At 47.3% G+C, this 11,997-nt stretch overlaps 1 protein-coding gene across 1 annotated transcript in view; it reads left to right on the top strand.

Moving 5' to 3' along the window:
- The first annotated feature begins 9,037 nt into the window (after positions 1-9,037).
- The window catches only part of FARP2 (FERM, ARH/RhoGEF and pleckstrin domain protein 2), a 75,896-nt gene continuing 72,936 nt past the window's right edge, over positions 9,038-11,997 (top strand). The window contains exon 1 of the mRNA XM_030954048.1: positions 9,038-9,097. The gene's annotated coding sequence lies outside the window, so the exon portion shown is untranslated. The remainder of the gene's footprint in view (positions 9,098-11,997) is intronic.

Below are 11,997 nucleotides of genomic sequence, written 5' to 3'. Positions count from 1 at the left end.
CAGAATATTCTGTCACTGTTAAAGTGACAGAATGCTTGCAAGGAGAATGCTGTGGCAACTCCAGAGAGGAGAAACCTCTTGCAGTGTGCTGAGCCCTGGCTTTTATTTACTGGCCACTGCTCATCACTAGAGAGCACCCTCTGGGGAGAGGGTGGAAAGCAGAGCAGCAGCCACCATGGCTGTCTTTAGACTCTCTCCCTTTCTTTGCTCCTTCCATTGGGATCCTGCAAGCTCCCAGCATTTTTCTTGTATTTCATCCATACTTTTGGGGTAGCATTTTTGTAGGTTCCACTTATCCTGGTTACAGTGATGGCTGCTTGTATGCCCAAATGTTCCCTTTTCTGAGGAGAGTAGTTCAAGTTCACTCCCTGGCCATCATGGCTCTTCAGCAAAGAATGAGGAAGGAGATCATTCAGAGCCTGTGATGTGCCCTTTTCAGGTGGTTTTGAATATTAGATCAAATTCTGACACTGCTTGCTCCCAGGCTTCCCATTTGTGTGACTCCTGTGGATGAATCAGTCACACCTCTGTCTTCATACACTCTAATGACCTCAGAGTAAGCTGCTGAGGAGAAAGCTCTCCTGTGATGTGAGTGGAAGGGAATGTTTGGCATTCATTAACAAATGCTACCAATCTCAACTACATTCAGAAGGCATTTAGCAGGAAATCCTCTCAGGACTGAAAGAAATTGAGTTCAGATTCATGGGTTGTAACTTCAGTGGCAGCTGAGTCCTTTGCTGTTTTTGTCTCAGTGGACAGCATGAGTGCAGAGAAGTGCCTTTTTCAGGCAGCTCTCCTGCTCCACACTGACAAATACTCCACTTGCCTGGATCTTTCTGAGTATTTGGACAGGGCTGAGCACACCTCGTGTGTCTCTTTTATTGGCTTCTCTGTGGTGCTCTTGCTGGTTTATCTGGCTTCTGGGCCTTGGAGAAGGATTTCTATCAGCATTTTGTTAGCTTGTTACACACATTTAGTGGTTACAAAAAGAAAAAGAAAGTGAACAAAATATCTATAAACCTTTGTTTCCTGACATCTGAGCAAAGAAAAATGAAAAATGTAACTTATCCTGCCTTTCTCTGGACACTTTGTGGTAGATCCTGAAATGCTGCATGCTTCAGGGAAGTGTCTGAACTAGAGGAGAAATGAGGTGGTAATTGCTTAGAATGTAAAGAATATAATCCATAAAGGCTTTGGGAAGAGTTGAAACTATTGCTTGGAAGGACATTGTACTGGAATTCAGTGCAAAGGACTCCATGGAATTATGTACTCTTCCCTATTTGCTGTTTTCTCTCAATGCTGTGTATGGCATAGAGCTCAGAGAGTTTAACATAGGGCTCCTGCTGTCAGAGAAAGCCAGAAAGAAATGCTTAAAGAATTCCTGCAGTGCAAGAAAGCTGTGATTAAAACACTTCATAACTCAGCTTGCCATAGAGATTTTCCCACAGCCCATGATTCCCAAGGGCAATTTCTCAGGAGAGATAACAGTTTGATGAGTAGTTTGTTGTCCTGAAGCCCTGTTCCTGCCATGGCTGCCACCTCTTCCCAGAGATGCTGAACGAGGCTCTGGGCTGCTGTTCCTTTGGACAGCCCCAAGGGCATGTGGCTGGCACTGCAGGTCAGTTTACCTGTGAAGCAGGGGTTGTCCCTGTGCTGGAGCAGCCCTTGATGTGTAGTTGTTTCCTAAAGAATCCCTTCATAATCCAAAAAATGGGAGGTGCTGTCACCTGCTCATGTGTCCTTTTATATGAAGACTTGAAGGGTGCTGGCACCAGGCTGTTGTCACAGTGCCCAGGTGAGCATGTGTGCAGTGAAGTTACATTTGATGTCATTACAGGTCAAGCCCAGAAACTGGGAATGGAGTATGTGGAGGAAGAGCTTTGTCTAAGGAGTGGTGTGATGGCCAGACACCCTGCCAGTGCAGCCCAGACATGATGGCATCACCTGGGCCTGGCTCACAGCCACAGCAGGGTGTGCCCAAGTTTCAGGTGCCTTGTGGAGTTTCTGCAGCATTTAGCAAGGCAAGATCTGATGTAGCTGTGTGTTTGCAAGTTTGGTTTCGGTGCTTGAAATGCAGAAGGCAAATGAATTTCACTCCCACCCACAGGAACGAGAGCCTGTCAGTCCAGCAAGGCAGAGGAGGTGTCCAGCTCCCTCAGAGAGAGAACAACACACTTTTGGGGAGCTCCCCTGGTGAGAGCAGACCCAGCCCTGCAGCCATCCTGCCTGGTTTTGCTCTATCCCAGCCCTCCCTGGCTCTCAGCTTTGCACATGTCATCTGTGGTGATGTAAATGGTGTCAGGTTTAAGGCCTTTGTGAACAACACACTTTTGGGGAGCTACCCCAAAAGGGTGAGAGCAGACCCAGCCCTGCAGCCACCCTGCCTGGCTTTATGGAGCAGCCCCACAGAGAAAGCAGTGCAGGACTTACTGCTGTAGGAAACACTGAACTCCTAGGTAGGAAAAGCATAAGGAGTGAGGAGCTCTACTCTCTGTTCCAAGCCTGGGGCTTATCCTGCTCCCTTTGAAACCTGCTGTAAACAGTTCTGTAGAACTGATGGAGCTGGTTGATTTTGCTCCATCCCAGCCCTCCCTGCCTCTCAGCTTTGCACATCTCATCTGTGATGATGTAAATGGTGTCAGGTTTAAGCCTTTGTTCCAGGAGTGATCCATGTTGCCAGAAAGAAATTTCTGTTCAGCCCTGTAAGCCACATCCAGAAAGATATGACAAAAAGGGAGATCTGAGTTATAAGATGTGCCTTCCATTAGCAAATTCACCATGTTGAGGCATCAGGCTTAAAGTGCTTCAGCCTGGCTGTCCCCCTTGTTTTTATTGAAAGCAATTTGAAGCTGGTGGGGCAATGAGGAATTGCCTCATTTTTAAAAGCAGAAGCCAAAAATTCATGGGGAAAAAACCATGTAGGAAGCATAGGAGCTCACAAGTGTTGTGAAGGTAACTCAGTGTATTCTATAAAATAGGTAAATACACACACCCATGACAGCTAATGTAAAACTCTCATTAAACCAGATGCTGTGCTGTTTCAATAGCATATTTATTTAAAGAAAGGCACTGACAGTAAAAGGCTTTGTTTAGAACATGCTCACTCCTGTGCCTTGCAATTTCCAATTCCCCTGTTGTTTTAAAGTTTTTTATTTATTTTTACTTTTAAAAAGCTTTTCCATAAAGTAGAGCCCAAAGCCTAGGCTGAGCTGTTCCTGTGGTAGTACTTGCTCTGACTTCAGAGCTTCTCTCCTGCAGAGAACAATTGGACTCTCCAGGAATATTTCAGTCTCTGAAAGTTTGCACCCAGCACAAGAAGACTGGTTTGAATCTTCCTTTCCTGCCCAGCAAATAGTCTCAGGCTGCTTTGAAACATGGAAACAGCATGGCAGGGGTGGCTGTCCGTGTGTCTGACAGCTGGGCTCAGCTCAGGGGCTGTGTCTGGGCAGCAGTGGCACTGCTGTGCTCTGTGTCCTGGCACAAATAACTGGAACAGCCCTTGGGTTGAGGGCAGAGTGGGGAATCCACCAGTTTGTTTTGCCAGCAATCTGTGTTTGGCTGCCTCATTTCTGAAAGAGCTTAATGCTGCAGAGTTGGTGTTACTGACAGCCTCAGCTGTGGTTTATCCAACAATAAAATAATTGCCAAGCTTATCCATGTCTAGTGTTTGGAGATCTTAAATTTATCCTTTTATTCTATGTTTCCTGTCAATGAAATAGAACTAGGCCTTTTCCTCTTTTATATTTAACTGGACATTTGTGCACTTGTTGATTTGTTGACTAAAGGTGATTGGTATGTGAGGATGAGGTTATCTTTCTTGTCAGAATTTCAGATTGTGGGGGAGCAGTGGTTTCTGTCTGGAGATGTCTTGTTCCCCACCCCCCCAACACACACACAGACATTTTTCTTGTAGATCTTTGAGGCATTGTACAAGGCATGACTGACCTGAACCCTTGTGCAACTTCTCTGAGATAACAAAACCCAGGCTGATTTGATGGGCAGGGAAATGAGATGAACCTCAATGGGATTTAAAAAATAATAAAAAAATAAAAGGCAGGGTGAGCTTTTTGGCACTCCCAAATTTTTTGGGAGGTGGTGTTCAGACCTTGCTGCTTCAGATATGCTTTGTTGCCCTCACTGTGCAGACAATATTAAATGTGAGAGAGGAAAAAATCAATATAATTGCAGAAAAGACTATTTGGTAGCAGCTTAACATTTAGGCTCTTAGTCACAGAACTAACATCTATCAAAAACCCTTTGGATTCAATTTAAAGCAAATTTGGAGGAATTCTGGGCCTATTTGTGCTTTTGTGCAATAAGATTGGTGCACCACCTGGGGGCAATAAGGGATTGTCTGTGTCTCAGCTGTTACCTGTGGATAAGAACTCAGCAGACACAGCTGTCAGATTTTTACCTGGACTTTTGTTCCAGTGTTGTGGCTCGGCAGCTCTGTTTTATTGCAGTTTGTAGCTTGTCTGTGCTCTTTATTTTTGTGCTGTGGCTTCAGAACTGCTGCTGGCTACAGACTGTACCTTCTGGGCAGGGAGGACGTGCTTGGACAAGTTCACTAGTCAGACTGAGAGAAGCTGCTGAGTGAGTGTGTCTGTGTGTGTGCAGGTAGGAACATATGCTGTGCTTAATTTACTTGTTCTAATTGCCACCTTCACCATGAGAGCAAAGTTAAAATAGAGATATAATTATGAAAGTCAAAGTAGGTGATTGCAAAAAGGGATTGCAGCCTCTTGGGGTTTTTCTGTTAGCAGAAGTTTTTCCTGTACCCAGGCCTGTTCTAAAGAATTGGTTAATAATGAGGGTTTAATTCCAGGTCATGGTCTAAGGCTGGTGGACTTTGTGCTTTATAAAGGCCAGTGTAATTAAAAGTTGCAGTGTGTGTAGATGGGCTCTTGAAAAATATTCCAAAGGAGAACAATCTGAGAAGCTCAAAGTTTTCCTTCTGGGAGAAGTGCTAGAACAGGATTGTGAGGGGCAGAATTATTTAGGATTGGAAGTGTAAAATCCCAACCACAGAGTCTACAAGTATCTGTAGCATGGATATCAGTTGGTTTAGCAAGATACTGCTGCTGCTGAGTGCCTTTGCCATCCCATCTCTGCCAGTAGAACAAGGTGCATTCTGACCATTTTTGAAGCATCTTCATTCATTGCTGCTGAAGAACAGTATTTCTCCTATGCTTTCAGGTCAATTTTAAGAGTACGTGAGCCTGGAGTAAGAGAGTAATTCTGGTAAGTGGCATGTACAGGTATGTTCTGTTCAATCTTTGTGCTCATTATGTGGATCATATCTCTGCTTATCCAGCAATTCCTGTTCACCTTGACTTGAGTCTTCTGTCATTTGCTAATGAAAGTTAGTGGATTGGTCAGATTTTATGATTTCACTCCTTTCAGGCTATTGGTGGGCTGTTAGTACAGAGCACCACTGATTAAAATTGCTGAAATTGGCCTATTTTGCTATTTAAGAAACAAACTTATGCTCTTTGTGACTGTTGGGTAGAGAACTTGTTAATCAGTGATGAGGCAGGTTGAGGAATGACTTGTTGATCCTGCAGACTGGTCCCTGCTGAGATGTCTAAGGTGATGTGGGAGGCAATCCAGAGGATGGGTCAATAAGACAAGACAGCTGGTCTCTGTCTGGTTCTGCTGCATGGGCCATTACAGGCTGAACTCTTCAGGGCTGAAACACTTCCAGACCAGAGACATGGCCAGGTTGGTCACTAATTGTCATGACTTTTCATCTAACATGTAAACACAATTGTGCAAAATTGAGTTTTTCCCCTGGTGGACCTCTGAGGTGCTCTGCAGGTGGTGCAGTGTCACCAGGTCCTCAAAAGTGATCATCTTGTGGAGAAAGCTCTCAGCCCTTCCAGTTACTCCTAAGTGATACTTAGTGCTTAGGCTTAGATTAATGATGCCTACAGGAAATTGTTGAATTGATGAATGATGCCTACAGGTAGTAACAGATGGAAGAGTTGTCATACAAGGCTCTGGTTTCAACTAAAGCAGGACAATGGCAGTGAACTGTGGCAGTCAAAGGTCTGTGAACTGCCCCAAAAGGGATTCTGGTGCTTCCAGCGACCCACCTGCAGTGAAACCCATATCAATCCATCTTCCTCTTCATCCTTGGTGTGCCCATTTGTGTTGTCATTGTAGAATGCACAACACAACACACTGGAGAAATGAACTGGTGACATGTGGCCCTGTTAGTTAGGTGCACATGGTATAAAATGCTGGCTGAAGTGGTTGTAAATAGTTTTGCTCTCAGCTGTGCCAACTTGCTGCTGTAGACAGCAGGGAAGACACAATGTAAGCATTTGAAATTGCTTGCCTTGTTCTTATGAGATGGAGACCTCTAAGAGACAGAGCTTTGTAATGTGTATTTGGAAAATATGTGCTGACAAAATCACCATTTTCAGTCTGCAGAGTTTCTCTTTGTCATGGTGAAGGATCTGAACAAATATAAGCTTTCCCAGCTGTTATCTTGGTTGGATAAGAAGTCTGCTTTGAAGGACTTCCTCAAACCTCATCCAGAGAGTGATTAAAGAAAAAAAATTATATCATAGTGTAGTGAAAGGGTAATTCTAATTGTCCTGCTCGGGCCAAAAGGAGAATGCGGTGCAGATTATCTGTGGTATTACTTGAGTGAGAGAGTTACACCTTGTTATCAGTTTTTATCTGAAAAGGAGAAAGCTGTGCTTTGTCCTGACACTGCATCCTTCCAACAGCAACAGCTGGCTTTCATGTGTAATGACATTCTTCTAGTTTTGGTCTCTAAACTTCCTCCTCCTGTAAAGGCTTCAAACACTATTTAGAAGGCTGAAAAGTTTGATTTCAGAAACTTAAAAGTCTTTGTGCACAGCTGTGAAGAACATACTGCTGATTCTGGTAGAGATAACCAATCCACTCCTTCTTAATTTTTTTAGTTTTCAAAATCACCAAACACTACATCTCAAGCATGTTTTTTGTTACAGTTGCTGAGGATTTATTAAATGATTGAGTGCATAGAACAGAAGTTCAACCTGATATGGCCCTTCCTAATTGTACCCTGTGGCTGCTCCATCCCTGGAAGTGTCCAAGGCCAGGTTGGATGGGGCTTGGAGCAACCTGGGATAGTGGAAGATGTCTCTGCCCATGGCAGAGGAGTTGAAATTGGATGATTTTTAAGGTCCTTTCCACCCCAAACTCTTCTGGAATTCTCTGATATGATGGAAAAGATTTTTTTTTTGTTTGTGTGAGTAGACAGGTCAGAAATGAGCTGCATGTGGAAACGGAGGTGTTCAGGATGAGGACAATTAAACACTGAACCTTTGTGCCTTTTCCTTTACTGCATTGTTTCAGTTCAGTAAATTACCTGTGTTTTGGGTAAGCAACAAAGTCAGGACTCTTGAGTGAAGCATAAAGAGCAGCAGCAGGGTGTTGATGTTTCTAAAGGCTCTGCCACATCTGTAATTTTTGCTTCCTCTCCTGAGTGTGGTGGTGTGTGGCTTTAAAGGGATCACATCAGATTTGTTCTCTGACTTCGTGGCAGCTGCTTTTTTGCACAAGAAAAGTTTAGTGCTCTTTTTAGATGTTAAAGAAAGCGATTGAAATGAAGATGACTCTGAAGTGTCGGCACCTTGAAGGATGTGAAAGTGTATTAGCAGTTAAGTTGCAAATAAAAAGCCATGCAAATAAGATACTGAAAAAAGCCTGGCAGTAATGAAAGCACTTCACCTGACTGAAATCGCCATTGATCTTATAAATGGAGTTGTCTAAAATGTTCCGTACACTTTGGCAACTTTCCTATTTATTTTTTTTTTCTATATCCATGAGATTCTTCAGCTCCACATCACTTTTTAAGGAGAACAGATCACGGGGGTGTATTACTTAAAACCTTGTGTCTTTTGTTCTTTTGAAGAGATGAGAATGCTGTTAGTCAGGAATTACTCACTAAATTTGCAAGCTGCCTTTTTGTGAGTGAGAGTAATGAAGCTGCTTCTGTTTGAAAGTGCTGTTCTGCATAATTTATGTGCTTTTTATTACCAAAGTCATATGCTATGCCAATATTTTGTTTTTCATATTGCTGTGAAAAGGTCAAGTTCTCAGAAACAAGATGGCTCCTTGCATTTCTCGTGCTATTGTCCAACAATCCATATCTAGAGAAACCCAAGGATTTCTCTCATTCCTGTTGCTTCTTGTCTTGAAGAGCAGACTGTAGTGAGCTGTGGGTGACTCAGGGGTTGTGAAAGGTGGCCCTTTTCAGGAAGAGCTCTTTTCCTGGCTGTCCTGTTATCTGCCAGCCTTGGCTTTAGCTTTAGAGCTGATGAAATCCAGACGGTGCAAAGATCTGTTTGTCCTGTGCTGAATTTTCTACAGTGTTTTGCTCTTGTCTGTGTCAGTGAGGGCTTGCTGGTTGGGGAGGGAGGAGGAGGAGGAGGATGCTGCTGCTTTTGTGGTCTTCAGCTCCTTTGGCCAGCAACACTTCCCGATGCCCCTGTGCAGCACCCACATTTTCCACATTTTCTCCTGTTTTGTAGCACTGAGTCTGTTTCTGTCCCCACTTAAAATTCATATGTGAAAAATTTTACCTAGTGAAGACCTAAAATTTTCGCTGCTTGGCCTGGGGCTGGTTACTGGCATGGTGTTGTCCCCCAGGGTGGTGTTTCACTGAGCAAATGAGCCCTGTGGGGTGTGCCTGATGGATGTCTGGGGTGGCACTGGTGGATTTCATGTGCCTCTTTTTGGGGTGCAGGCCTTGTGCAGCAGCCTGTCCTTCAGCTTCGCATGGAAATATTATTTTAAAGCCTTCCTCGTGCTGCAAAACCACTGCAAAGCCACACTTTGGGTTTCGCTTCGGTATAAAAGAATCCTCTGATCCCGGCGGGACCGGTGGGGCAGCGGGGGGGCTCGCTGTGTGTCTGTGCTCTGTATCTCGCTGCAGCTCCGTGCGCGGAGCGCGCCGCGGGCCCTGCCCCAGGCCCCGTTACCCGCCCGCAGGGTGGGGCCGCCCCGCCCCGGTCCCGCTGCCCACGGCCGGGCGGGGCGGGGCGGGGCCGCTCGGGGCCGGTGTGAACGCGGGCGGCGGCGGAGCGGGCCCGGCCTGGAGGTGAGCGCGGGGCGGCGGCTCCGGGCCGCGAACAGAACCGAACCGAACCGGGGCCGAAGCGCGGGGAGCCGGCGCGGGGCGGGAGGCGGGGGGCCGGAGCTGAGGGGGCCGGAGCGGCGCTGCCGGCGAGCGGCGCCCCAGGCCGGTGGCTCGGCCCCGCCTGCGCGGCCGCGCTTCCGCCGCTGCCGGCGGTGCGGTCCCGGCCCGCGGCGCTCGTGTGGGAGCCGGGCCGGGGAACGGAACGGGGTCTGCGGGCCGCGCTCTGCCAGCCCCGGGGCGAGGCTCCGGCTCGGGGGCTGCCGGGACCTGGGGAGCGGCTTCTCTGGGGGCTCGGAGAGCTGCCGCAGGTCCGGCCTGGGCGGCTTCGCCCCTGCCTCCTGCCCACGCTCGGGCTGCGAGTGTGTGGGCAGCCGCGCCCCGGCACGGCCCGTCCCCTGACCGCCTCCGTGCGGGGACCCGGGCCGGGAGCGTCCTGCCTGGCCCGGCTGCTCGGGCCGAGAGGCGCTGCTGAAGCGCTGCTCACCTGGCGGGCACCGGCCGCGGACATTCCCCGCTGTCCCCGCCCATCCAGCTCTGTCCCGGCCGGCGTGTGGAGGGGAGAGCCATGGAACCCTTCGGGGCCGTGAGCAGGGACGGGGTCCTAGGGGAGCCTGAGGTGCGGCTCAGGGAGACACGTCGCTCCTCTCACCATGGATCACCCGGAGTCTTCATCCATCTTCACTGAGATGGGGGATTCCTGGTGCATCATTTGTGTCAGCTCAGTGTAGCAGTGTTAACGGGTGGCTGTGGCTTAGAAAGTTAAAAGAAGAAAGTTTGCTCTTTTGTGCTTCCTTGCTGCTCCGAGTGTAGCGGTCCCTTCCCATGGAAGGCAGGGACCACCCTGCTCACACTCCTGGGGAACTGGCCTCACTTCAGATCTGCCTCCTGCAGGGGTGAGGGATGGAGCATGGACCCTGCCATGGACCACTGACCAAAAGACACCGTGCTCAGAGGAGTTCCTTGAAAAGCCATTGGTGTCATCCAAGTGTGCAAAGCCAGATTGAATGGGACTTGAAGTAAACTGGTCTAGTGGAAGGTGTCCCTGCCCATGGCAGGGGATTGGAATAAGGTGAACTTTAAGGTCCCTTTAAACCCAAGCTGCTCTATATTTCTATGATCTTGCATATCCTTAGGTATAAGTTGCATTTCCAGATTTGCTGGTAGCTAAAAACGCTGTCTTGCTTCTGAAAAATTTGTTTATTCCATTCAAGTAGGAGATGAAACTCATTATGACTTAAAAGCTATTTCAAAAAGTACCTGCTACAAAAAGTAAAAAACCCCGATTATATACAGCTATCTACATTTTGTAAATTTTGTTTTGTTTGCTCCTTCATTTGGGGCTGAGAGCAACACTCATTCAGTCACTGTGCTTCAGGGAGCAGATTTAGCTTTGTTGCCTGGTCCCAGATTGTAGGAAATTATCAGGATAAACACTGGGTGCAAGCAAGTTCAGGGAGAGGCAATGCAAGGAAGATTTTTTTATCCTAGAACACCAGTGTTGTGATAATGTTATATTTTAGTTTTGCAGTGCTGAGACCTTGTTGTGGCTCACCCATGGCAGAAGGCTCTTGATGGGATGCTCTGCTCTGCTCCGCCTGTAGAAATTCTGTGTTCTTGGAGCTTGCAGCCTGTCTCTAGCTCATTTTCCTCCTCCTTTCGTGTAGTCAGCCCCTTGAACTGAAGTGTTTCCTGCGCCATGACACTGTGGTTTTTATCCAGAAATGTCATATATGTAGTCAGAGGGCTTAAAACACCCTATGTAACTGTGGTGGTGAAACTGGAGATAGTGCTTGGCTTGGCTTGGTTAGCACTCCTCACACTTTGGGTGGTGAAGGGTGAGGGAGCAGACTGGGCTATCTGGGGATTGCCAGCAGTTGTGGTGGCATCAGTGGGTGCCTTGGGAGGGAGCAGCATGTGGCATGGGGGGGATGCTCCCAGCTGGCACAGCAGGCCACTGCTCTTCTGGGCATTGTGCTTCTGCACATGTGTGTTCTGCCCAGTGCTTGTTTGGCCTTTAAAATCTGAATATTGGAAATACTTTTAGGAACATGTCATTAGTATGACGTGAGATCAAGCCCCACTGAGTTCACTTTTCCTGTTACCACCTGTGGGGAAGGACTTTGACACGTGCAATTCCTGTTTGGTATGACTTTGGTCTCTCCTGGCTGGTGACCAAAGCTAGAGAGTGCCCAGGAGCTCCTCCTGAGCCCGGCCTTGGGTGGCCTGCCTGCCTTCCTTGGGGAAGCAGCTGCCTCCAGCTGGAGGGTTGGCTGCTCAGGGCTCTGCAGGGCTGTTCCTTCTGCTGCCTCGGCTCTTGCTGCTTGCATTTTTTTCCTTTTGAGTAACTGCAGAGTGTGTCTCTTCCAGGAGCTGTTTATTCAGAAGGGAATGAGTGCTCCTGGAGCACTAATTTTAAGAGTGGCTGGCTAATAAAGAGCCCTGTGAGGAGTGTGACCAATCCTGGGCAGCTCCAGTTGACCACAGGCTCCTGAATGCCAACAACAAAAATTTACCATGGGATTACCTGATAAGGGACATGATATCAAGGGGATACAGACGACCAGATCAAGCTCTGTCTCTCTTCAGATTAGCAGTTAGCAGAAAGAGATACCCAGTTTACACCTCTGAATTTTGTTGTTAGAGTGGTTTTAAAATTTATGACCTGAAAGTTTTTCTCCTTGGCTGTGTGGCCACATGAACCAAGAAGTTCAGCCAAAGAATACACACAAAACACTCCAACAAAGAAACTTTCTGATTATTTGTCACCCAAAGCTGGGAGGTTGGGCACAGGGCAGTGTGTGCCCACTTTTAAGGTTAAGCTCATCCTTCATGCTGGGTTTGGTTTTAGGCCCCTGGTTCAT

The sequence above is a fragment of the Camarhynchus parvulus genome, chromosome 9, assembly GCF_901933205.1.
Source record: "Camarhynchus parvulus chromosome 9, STF_HiC, whole genome shotgun sequence".
Taxonomy (NCBI): domain Eukaryota; kingdom Metazoa; phylum Chordata; class Aves; order Passeriformes; family Thraupidae; genus Camarhynchus; species Camarhynchus parvulus.
Note: the sequence above shows the minus strand (reverse complement) of the source record. Positions and strands in the feature narration are given on the sequence as shown.